This window comes from Schistocerca serialis, chromosome 1, assembly GCF_023864345.2.
Source record: "Schistocerca serialis cubense isolate TAMUIC-IGC-003099 chromosome 1, iqSchSeri2.2, whole genome shotgun sequence".
Classification (NCBI taxonomy): Eukaryota; Metazoa; Arthropoda; class Insecta; order Orthoptera; family Acrididae; genus Schistocerca; species Schistocerca serialis.
In genome coordinates this window covers 1,218,306,942-1,218,319,040 of record NC_064638.1, presented here as the reverse complement: position 1 = coordinate 1,218,319,040, position 12,099 = coordinate 1,218,306,942, and positions in this window count along the sequence as shown.

Sequence of the window (12,099 nt, the reverse complement as noted above, 5' to 3'; positions counted from 1 at the left end):
TAAAGTCTGCCGGTTAGGGCCAGAACTTTCCGTTACTACTTCAACATTCAATTCCTGCGGGACGAAACACGACGCATCTTGCTCGTGCTCCCCATTAACATCAACTATTTCTAGTAAAGTCTGCCGGTTAGGGCCAGAACTTTCCATCACTTCACAAATACTATCTTCCTGTGGGACGAGACGCGGCAAATCCTGCCCGCGCTCCCTATAAACACTCCTCCCGTACAGGCCCCTATAATCTCTTAGTTCGTCGTATAAGCGACCGAACTGCCTTAACCAGACCTCATCCCTCTCTGCATCCCCTCGCTCGATGACGGACGTTTTATCCGACATCTGATCTTCTCTCAACAATTGCGAATCATTCTTAAACTCAATCTCCAGTTCCGCTGTGGGTATTACAGCTGCCACTTTATAATCGATTTCCGGAACACTACTTAAATTGTTCTCACTGACAGTGAATGTATTTTCTGCTGCCATGTATACAGCTGATTTACTACTTGTGGGCGCACTCCTTTCTCCTAACACTGGCACACTCTCCCGCCGTTGATTATTCCATACGGAATTTTCATAACGACGACACCTGGGTTTTCTCCTGTTATTGGGCCGCCAAAATTTCTCCACGCCCGGTCGGCCCCTCACCGGCGCGGCTAATGGTTTCCCTGTCTCGTCCCAGCAGATACGCTCCCCAGATACTGCTGAGGCGGCTGGTCACACCCTCTGGCGTTATTACTATTCTGTGCAGCCCGTATCACGCTAGTATGATACTGGTTTCCGTCATTCCGGTTATTATTTGCATTGTACCGATTGTTATTACGGTCCGAACCATTATTGTCATTGCTGCGGTATGCATTATTCCCATGGTTATCGTTGTTATGGTTGGGGTGGTACCCATTGTTGTTACCACGGCCTCTACCACTGTCGCGATTATTGCGCCAATAGTCCTCGTCCTCAACTCTTTCCAGGAAATCATTGATTGTCCTGTAATTGCTTCCTACGTAGCGTTTTGTATCATCTGGAAGCTTCTTGTAGAGTTCCCAGACTATTTCGGATTCCGTGCGGCGATCACGCAAATATTCCAACTTGCGGATCCAGCCCTCACAAAACTCCCTCATCGAACCGCGCGAATTCGCATCGAAAGGCCTCGATACGACAAATTCGCGCCAGACACTTTGCTGTTTTTGCTCCGACCAGTATTCAGCCAGAAACAAATTTTTAAACTCGTCAAAAGTCAGGGTCGTAATGTTGAGGTTTAAGCCCCAACGCTTGGCATCACCAGCCAGCACATCAATAACCGCATTAATTTTTCTCTCATTAGTCCATGATCTGGGTAAAACTCTTTCACAATTTTTAATGAAATCCGTCGCGTGTATACCGCCTTTTTTCAAGGGGTCGAACCGCTCCTCTTTCGTCAACAATTCCGAACTATGTGCACAGATTGGCACATAGCTCTGTTTTTCGTCAAGTTTCTTTTCTAATTCCGACACTCTCGTAATTACTTGGCAAGTGGTTGTCGCAAGCGTTTCCACTTCCCTCTTTTTCTCTTCGCAGGTATTAGCCTGCTCCCTCACTTTAGTGTCTACTTCGGACACTAAAGCCTTTAAAGTTTCCACCTTCTTTTGATCCTCTTTTTTCATTAATTGAATTTGTTCCGTCACCTTATTCTCGATGATCGGAGCAACTGCTTCTCCTACACTTTTCTCGATTCTGCTAATTTCAGAATCAAAACGAGTATTTATGCTCGCAATTTCCGCCTGAACGCCTATCATTTCCTGTTTAAGATTACCGATTTCGGTATTAATTACAACAATATCTTCTTTGATTTTATCAACTTTTGTATTAACAACTCCAACATTGTTGTTAACAACATTAATAGCTTTGTTCTGATTGTCTAGCTTTCGTTCAATTTTTTCAGACTGAGCTTCTTGCTTGGCAGACAGAGCTATAATTTCTGCCGATTGACTCTTGATTTCATTAATCAAAACATTCAATAAATCAGTTAAATTCCCGGAGACTACCGGTTTTACATCCGTAGCTGGTTCCTCTATATATGTTCCCCCGTATTCATCATCAAGGGGTACAGATTTGATTTTCGCTTCCGATTCCGAAACATTTTCTAAAGTTTGGAATTCCATTTCTGCTCTTTGTTGCGTTTCGGCGGTCGCGTCTTTCATGCTAGCCGCCTGCCCCTGAACAATGGGAACCGCCGTGCGCGTTTCCCACTGTTCGACCGATTGTTCCGTATCCAAGTCTACCAAATTTTGGTAATTGTTGCCTTCACTCATTTTAATAATTTTCAATATAAATGACAAATCTCAAATATAATTAGGATTACTCCCACTACTTATTCTCGCTGACGTAACGGCCTGTACGTAACCAGTACTTTGTTACGATATTTGCACAATGCAAAATTCGTGTCCAGAACAACCTCAAAATTGAAGATTGTCCTGTCACCAGGTCGCCACGTGTAACCTCCCCCCTCACTTACCGACCTTAATGACAGTGAAAAATGAAACCGCGTGTACCTAATGGGAGTTTTGGAAAAGCAATCGTCACCGAAGTTAATCTATCGGTAAAGAGGGAGGAAAGGGTTACATCTAAATGAAAGGAAAAATGCAAATGAAACTGGTGGAAATTAATTTTGAAAAGGGGTAAAGTTAATAAAGAAAGTAAATGTGCGGCCGTTACGTTAACAATTAACTAGCGGTAATTAGATATTTGAGATTTGGGGGAAATCACGGTCGCCAGTCCTAAGGACAATTACTATAGCAACTGAAAAAGAAAGGTTATTACACATATAATTAACACTAGAAGCGTGGCAACTGAAGGTTGACACGTGTAGTGTGAAAACTGAAAGTTTGTCAGAAGTAATAAATTTCGCTACACTCTGACTTAATTTAGCAAAAGAATTAATAAAACCGGAAAATCGAAAGTTAGTTTAGTGACTGAAGTTAATAGTGAGCTTTCTTTCTGAAGCACATCGAAATCCAGTAAAATACGGTTAGTCTTGGACTACCTCAACAATCATTTCAAAAGCAACTTGACTCTACGCAATTTAGAAACAAGAGATTTTACTTTGAACTTGAATTAAATGATTCTGAACTATTAACAATAGTAAAATTTAGTACGTACCAAGCTGAGCTGCAGTCACAGGTAAGCTAAAATATGCTAACAAAACTCGCACTCTAAATTTGTGCTCGTGTAACCTAAATATTGTAGCCAGCTACTGAACTTTGAAATTAAAGCAGTGAAATCTAATTATATTATTTTAATGCTGGCGTTTGAATTTCAACGACACTCGGGTTCATTTCGGAAAAGGAAGGGACCCTGCTTGGCAATGCAACTGGGACAATGAGCAACAGAGGTTCATGCTAAGTTGCTGTAATTTTGCGAGGCAAATGGAACAATTTGAAAAGCTGAGGTCTGCCATACAGTTCTGAAACTTTACGTGCTTTTAGTCTTCCTTGTTGGTTGATTGAAGGTTTGAAGCCGTCGATCGAGGAGGTGGCGACAGTCACTCATTGTCGGCCGTCGCTGTTGCAGAAGCTGGATGTTGGCGCGCCTTCTTCTCGACACGGTCACCAGGCGAAACGGGCTCTTGATGTGCGCCAGCTAATGCTTCCCGTCCGCGACACCATGTCAGAAACTATCATCGCGAGTCGAGCGCAATTACGTGCTGCCAAACCCCGAAAGCGCGGCAACTCGCGGGAGCGTCACACAACACCTGCTCCACTCGCTACTCCCGCCAGACTCTCCTGCCCGCGCCCCACGCGGCAGAGTTAACACTACCAAAGATCCTACACACTTTGATTCTTCACACGACCTATCGATGTAATCGTTCGATAGCAGTTTTCCCTAGGCAAGACCCAGCGTAAAAATACAAATAATATTTACGAAACAAACCAATTATACATCGACATAAGTGCATAAATATATATATATATCCAAACAGTAAAACAATTACAATATATAAAGAGACAGAAATGTCATATCTTGAGGTAACAAAACAAGGAAAGAAAATAATAGCACAATAGATGGAAATAGGAGGATATGCATTTCCGGCGTTACAAACTTCCAATTGATTCCGTCATCGCTTCTTCGATGTACAGACTAAACGGCAGGGGAGAAAGAGTGCATCCATGCCTTACACTTTTTTAATGCGAGCACTTCGTTCTTGATCTTCCATACTTACTGTTCACTCTTGATTCTTTTATATACTTTATATAACCCATGTTTACCTAAAGCTTACTCCTATTTTTCTCAGAGTTTTGAACGCCTTGTACTATTTTTTACTGGCGAATGATTTTTCTATTTCTCCCTATCCTATTTAGTTTGACCTTATTTTCGTTAACTCTTGTTTCCATTATCATGTACAATGTCCGGACTCCCTCTCTAGTGCCTTTACCTTTCCGAAAGGCAGACTGCTCGTCATTTAACATATCTTCTGTTCCCTTTTCCACTCTCTTTTGTGTTACTTTCATCAGCAGCTTGGGTGTATGAGAAGTTATGCTGATTATGCTGATTAATCTGCCCTTTCTGTCTTCTGGATTTTGTAGAGAATATTTTTCCCAAATTCTGATGAAACGTCTCCAGTCTCACAGAATCTACACATCAAACTGAAAGCCGTTTGGATTGCCCCGCTATCTATTTATTTAAAAATTCCGAAGGAATTTTATCTATATCTTCAGCTTTATTTAATCCCAAATCTTGCACAGCTCTGGTCACTGTGACTAATACTAGATGGCCTATGTCTTCCATGTCGACTCTTATCATGTCATCAGACATGTCTTGTCTCTCGTAGACACGCTCAACCTGCTCTTCCCACCTATCCACGGTCGCTACCGCGTTTAACCGTGGATTTCAAATTTCGCTCATAATGTTTTGGTTTCAGTTTCACCGAACTTTATATGACTTATTGATATTCTGAATCAGTTCTCACGATAACCATTTATTTTAGATTTCTTCACGTTTCCCTGCCATTTTTTTGTCTTGGGTTTTTCTGTTTATTTCGTTTCTAAGTGACTTATCCCGTCACCCCAACCAGTTTCGAGACCAGGTAAAAAAAAAAAAAAAAAAAAAAAAAAAAAAAAAAAAAGATTAATAAAGACGGTCTTAATGCTTCCGGTGATCTACAACACAAAATATGTTAATACATCCATGAATAACCGACCGAAAAATCCTTCTGTGGGATGTTGTTCAGCTTGGCATTGGCATTTCAGTGAAGTCGCGGCTGGTGTCCACACACAGTTGTTTTTGTTCGAGAGTCAAGGCGTGCAGGATAGACTTCCCACCCACTTATCTCTTCTTCAAAATATTGATGACAATATCTTGAATATGTGATTTGAAGCTTTCGCTGCATTAAGATCTGAGACTTTGTGGTATAACAACGCTGAGACACGGAGTCATACGTCGACTACTTAACACTGCCTGCTCACAACTTACTAGTCGAATTCACATCTGTTGTTCACTGTCGTTAGTTCAAGCGGATACCGTAGTCACAGCGCCGACATTGGTTACAACCAGCACCAATATCTGTCTCGCACCTTTCGGGATCGACAGTGTATATTTCTGTATTCCTATCATTCCCTTACCATTTTCTTCTTTCATCGACCAGTGGAAGCATTTCTTTATCCAAGGTTTCTTCGCCGTTACCTTTCATGCAGCTGTGTTTCTCTGTCCACCTGCCCTTTCGAGAGATGCCCATTCATCTTCAACGGTACTGCCTAATGTGGTACTCGTTTATTGCCCCTGTTTGTTCTCACACAGATTCTTCGGAGCGAATATATAAACCTTCAGTCTAGCCTTCGCCATTAACAATATGTAATCTGCTCCAGTGTACATCTTGCAACGAAATATCTGATAGTGGAATATCTGTCTGGTCATAATGTAATGCAGTTGGTATCCTTCAGCGTCACCAGCCGTAGTACAAGCACATATCTTCCTCGTGTGATTTTAAAACAGAATGTTAGCTACTAGTAGAAAATTTTTCATAAACATATCCGTCTGGTAACGTGTCAGTGTCAGTTATTAAACTTTGTAAATGTTATTACATCTCTATCACAGTGTTCTTTATCTGTCATACCAGTTTCTGAGGATTAACCGTCTTCACACACTTTAACGTGAGCCGGGGTAAATGTTGTGCTGTAAAGATGCTGTATCGGCTCTTGATGTTAATGATTTGAATAAACAAGACCGCTGCGACAGCTAGAATTAGTTTTTGGAGAACACGATCGGTTTCGCGAAATAAATTTACATCTTCAGGTGCGTCACTGTATAGAAAAGAATAAAAGAATGTATCAGAAATTTAGCCACGCCAAGAAACGGACAATAAGGTCTGCGTCTACTTACAGTTAAAATATTAAAGATTCTGCTTAAACCGTATAAAGCCATTCCCAACAATTTTATCCAGGTATTTAAAACTTTTGCCTCACGAATGAGCAGCCGTCTATGATAAAACGTATTGGGGGCTAAGGCCATCGCCAACCAACAAAAGAACCCAGTAATAACACCGAAGTACGAACTAGTAACTATTAATATAACTTATAATAAAAAATAATTAAAATACTTAGCAAAAACGCCGCGTTTGTAACATTAAAAGAGACACAGCTGTCACTAGTGGCACACTTTACCTCCGCTTATACACAGCCTTGAGATGAAGCGTTGCTGTTGTCGGTGCCAACTAACCGCTATCTGTAGCGAGGCCTACGTGGAAAGCCAAGAGTGCGCAGTGACACAAATACACTCCTGGAAATGGAAAAAAGAACACATTGACACCGGTGTGTCAGACCCACCATACTTGCTCCGGACACTGCGAGAGGGCTGTACAAGCAATGATCACACGCACGGCACAGCGGACACACCAGGAACCGCGGTGTTGGCCGTCGAATGGCGCTAGCTGCGCAGCATTTGTGCACCGCCGCCGTCAGTGTCAGCCAGTTTGCCGTGGCATACGGAGCTCCATCGCAGTCTTTAACACTGGTAGCATGCCGCGACAGCGTGGACGTGAACCGTATGTGCAGTTGACGGACTTTGAGCGAGGGCGTATAGTGGGCATGCGGGAGGCCGGGTGGACGTACCGCCGAATTGCTCAACACGTGGGGCGTGAGGTCTCCACAGTACATCGATGTTGTCGCCAGTGGTCGGCGGAAGGTGCACGTGCCCGTCGACCAGGGACCGGACCGCAGCGACGCACGGATGCACGCCAAGACCGTAGGATCCTACGCAGTGCCGTAGGGGACCGCACCGCCACTTCCCAGCAAATTAGGGACACTGTTGCTCCTGGGGTATCGGCGAGGACCATTCGCAACCGTCTCCATGAAGCTGGGCTACGGTCCCGCACACCGTTAGGCCGTCTTCCATTCACGCCCCAACATTGTGCAGCCCGCCTCCAGTGGTGTCGCGACAGGCGTGAATGGAGGGACGAATGGAGACGTGTCGTCTTCAGCGATGAGAGTCGCTTCTGCCTTGGTGCCAATGATGGTCGTATTCGCGTTTGGCGCCATGCAGGTGAGCGCCACAATCAGGACTGCATACGACCGAGGCACACAGGGTCAACACCCGGCGTCATGGTGTGGGGAGCGATCTCCTACACTGGCCGTACACCACTGGTGATCGTCGAGGGGACACTGAATAGTGCACGGTACATCCAAACCGTCATCGAAACCATCGTTCTACCATTCCTAGACCGGCAAGGGAACTTGCTGTTCCAACAGGACAATGCACGTCCGCATGTATCCCGTGCCACCCAACGTGCTCTAGAAGGTATAAGTCAACTACCCTGGCCAGCAAGATCTCCGGATCTGTCCCCCATTGAGCATGTTTGGGACTGGATGAAGCGTCGTCTCACGCGGTCTGCACGTCCAGCACGAACGCTGGTCCAACTGAGGCGCCAGGTGGAAATGGCATGGCAAGCCGTTCCACAGGACTACATCCAGCATCTCTACGATCGTCTCCATGGGAGAATAGCAGCCTGCATTGCTGCGAAAGGTGGATATACACTGTACTAGTGCCGACATTGTGCATGCTGTGTTGCCTGTGACTATGTGCCTGTGGTTCTGTCAGTGTGATCATGTGATGTATCTGACCCCAGGAATGTGTCAATAAAGTTTCCTCTTCCTGGGACAATGAATTCACGGTGTTCTTATTTCAATTTCCAGGAGTGTATAAAGTAACCAGTTACCTTGACTGAAATGTTTGGGACTAGCTGCACATTTTAAATTACCAAACTGCAATAAAAAGGAGTAATACACTATGTTTATGAGTTGCAGAAGGCAGAAGTAATTTCGAAAGACTTCCTGATAACGTCTAGGGTCCTACATGTCAGCAATATCCAATGTAGTCTCCTTAGAATTAATAAAAGTCTTTTCACAACTGAAAAAACTTTTAAATAAATAAAAGACGATGGTGGAGCTCGAAAACATCATACACTTAAACAATCAAGATTGGCTAGGTCGTTTCTGTGACCTAAATCTGTCTGGATATTGAATGTACTTTCTGGGGCTCTTTTCAATTCTCAAAAAATCTCGGATTCTTCACAAATGTTTAGAACATTGCACTTTTAATCGTGATGAAGTATTTGGTGGCAACATCAGAAGCTTTGTGTCCCATCTTCCCATCTCCTGAAAGTGTGCACTCAAAGCTTACTTTGTACTGGCGATAGCAGTATGCTCCCTAAATCTTACATAAAAACTTCTTCCGTCTGGCCTATTTTTAAGGGTAGCTACCAAAAGAAATACTGCACACCCCCAGAGCTTTGAATAATCCCTTTTTGATTCCACTCTGTGTTGATGTTAATCTGGTAACATTATTGGTGGAAATCACTATGTCAAAGGTGGAATTTTATATTTCTCTCTCTTGATCAGGTGTTTCTTCTCTAACGACGTTATTGTCGACGAAAGTTTGAAATGCAATATCAGGGCGAATCTGCTTTATTTATGTATGCACACAGAACTGCCAGCTGAAATGAAAGCACAGAATTCACCCGTAAGTCACGACCGTAAAGGTTTATTATATTTACCTACATCAGCGCCCTCTTCTTGGATACAGGGTGAGAATTTTGTGTCAGTTTTTCGGTTTCTGGAAATCGCCGAGTATTCTAACTATCCATTGAGCTGTGCCTCTTTAAAGTCGCATGATTTTCTAGTTTAGTACAGTCTAGTTTCCGCGTCAGCCACATAAAGTTTAAGTGTACATAAAGGGAGAGCGTCTGGCAGCTGGCGCGTTGCTATGAGGCAGTTCGACTTTGCCCTCTAGGGAGAGGCTCAGAAGTCGCGGCTGCAGTTTCGTTTAAGCTCTTTGATCGCCTGGCTGCGTTCGCCTGTGAAACGTTCCCGAACTCCATTTAATTTTCCTCGTAAACTTATGTAATTGAAAACCAAGCCTCGCGGAATCCGAGAAGGAGCGTTAAGGCCGGGAATATTAGGTGCCCGGTGTTCAAAGTGCGCCGCGGAACTCGTGAGTGCTCCCGCGGCTGCAGTGGCGCGGCCTTTCACAGGCGCATGGCCGACCTCTGTGCGCGCCGCCCTGGAAAACCTCGCGCCGGCCGCACAGTGTTTGTCCATGTCGGTGTATACCGCAGCACAGCGCGTGGCGTTCGGCTCCGCTATGTTTTTCGTTCTCGCGCGACGTGAAATGACAAACAAATATGCTCGTTGCCTGACTGGGCAAGCAAAAACGTTACGTGGTGCCCGTCGTCTGTTTCCGCTACAATTGTTTGTAAGTGGAGTGCGATAGTGTTTGGTGGCTCGGTGTGCTCTGAGAATTTAGTGATGGTATTTAACGTTTATTGTAATTCGTAGGCAAATATTGCTGGTTTTCCTAGAGTTCAAAGAACCCAGCCGGACAAATGTGACTGCCACTGTCGTTACCATGCTAAGCGATCGGAAGTTCCACGTAATCACTGGAAGCAATATATGTAAGGAGAGGAAGCTGAACAACGGATTGCCTCAAGGATCAGTTCTCTTACCATTACTGTTCAACCTGTATCTATCTGATCTTCCTAACACTTCCTCCAGAAAATACTGCTATGCCGATGACCGGGATCTAGCTGTACGACACCAGGAAACGAAGACAACAGAAGAGATTCTAACCAATGACCTGTCTGCACTAGATAATTACTTCAAAATCTGGAGACTCCAAACCAGTGTGAGTAAAACAGAAGTTTGTTGCTTCCATTTAAATAATTGGTTGGTGAACGTGAAACTGGAAGTAAGCTTCAGAGGCAGAATTCTTCACCGTAATTGGAACCGAAAATATCTTGGTGTCATCCTGGACCGTACACTATGCTTCAAACAACAGCTTCTAAACTGAGCTCAAAAGTTGTGGACTCGAAACAACATCCTCCGTAAGCTATGTGGAACTACCTAGGGATCTTCAGCAACCACCCTGCAATCTTGAGCTCTGGGCTTGGCACCGAGCGGGGTGGCGCAGTGGTTAGCACACTGGACTCGCATTCGGGAGGACGACGGTTCAATCCCGTCTCCAGCCAACCTGATTTAGGTTTTCCGTGATTTCCCTAAATCGTTTCAGGCAAATGCCGGGATGGTTCCTTTGAAAGGGCACGGCCGATTTCCTTCCCCATCCTTCCCTAACCCGAGCTTGCGCTCCGTCTCTAATGACCTCGTTGTCGACGGGACGTTAAAACAACACTAACCTAACCTCTGGGCTTGGTGTACTCAAGTGCTGCGGACTGTGAACCTGTCTGGATGAACAGTCATCATACAAGGCTTGTTGACACCCAGCTGAATACGGCAATGCGCATAATGGTTCAAATGGCTCTGAGAACTATGGGACTTAACACCTGTGGTCATCAGTCCCCTAGAACGTAGAACTACTGAAACCTAACTAACCTAAGGACATCACACACATCCACGCCCGAGGCAGGATTCGAACCTGCGACCGTAGCGGTCACGCGGTTCCTGACTGTAGCGCCTAGAACCGCACGGCCACACCGGCCGGCAATGCGCATAATATCTGGCGCAATCAGATCTACTCCAGTTTATTGGCTTCCACTGTTAACCGCTATAATGCCTCCTGATCTACACAGATGTACTGCCCCTATGAGAGAATTCCACAAGATCTCCAGGAATTCTAACACCCGTGCATAGCGACCTGCCACTTTTAAATCGTAAGAGACTGAAATCACGCCATCCAACTCTGAGCGATGCTGCTGACTTGGTTGCTAATGGTTTCAAACCTCTAAAAGAAAGGCAGTGTCGGTGGGAAGAAGTGACAGATGTGCACCTGCATAACATCTTCTCAGCTGCTGAACTTCGAAGTGGATTCGACATACCACGCAAGACCTGGACTACTCTCAACAGAATCCGTACCGGCCATGGCCGATGCAGGGATGCTCTCATTAAGTGGAAGAAGCTGCCTAATCCAGCCTCAGATTGCGGGGCTTCTGCCGGCCGGTGTGGCCGTGCGGTTCTAGGTGCTTCAGTCTGGAACCGCGTGACCGCTACGGCCGCAGGTTCGAATCGTGCCTCGGGCATGGATGTGTGTGATGTCCTTAGGTTAGTTAGCTTTACGTAGTTCTAAGTCCTAGGGGACTGATGACCACAGATGTTAAGTCCCATAGTGCTCAGAGCCATTTGAAACACTTTTTGCGGGGCTTCATAACAGACTGTTCATAACATTGCCAGTGAATGCAGATTCGAGCCTTTCACGGTGCCGTAGAGGACTTCCTGCTAGCAACTCCAGATGCAGTGCGCTGGATTGAAGCACTGGATATTCAGTTGTAAAGCCAAACTTAAGTTTCTTGTGGGTAAATATGTACATGTGTATATGTAATTTAATTTTATGGTTTGACTGTATTAGCCATACGCCAAATAAGTAATAACCATTGCTGAAAATATCTGTTTATTAGACAGATGAATACCTGCAACCTTGCTGCAGTGAAAAGGCACAACACCAGGACACTGTCATTACAAAACAGCAAGCAATAACATTGTGCAAGTTGTTTTGAAGTAGACGTCGACTCAGCCTCCAAAAATCCCAAGTTAAGTGGAATCTAGTTTCCTTCCTTAGATAAATGGAGGTTAAATGGCAGTAAGGTTTCATATGGTAAGAAGGTGACACAGTATCTAATGTGTTACTAACAAA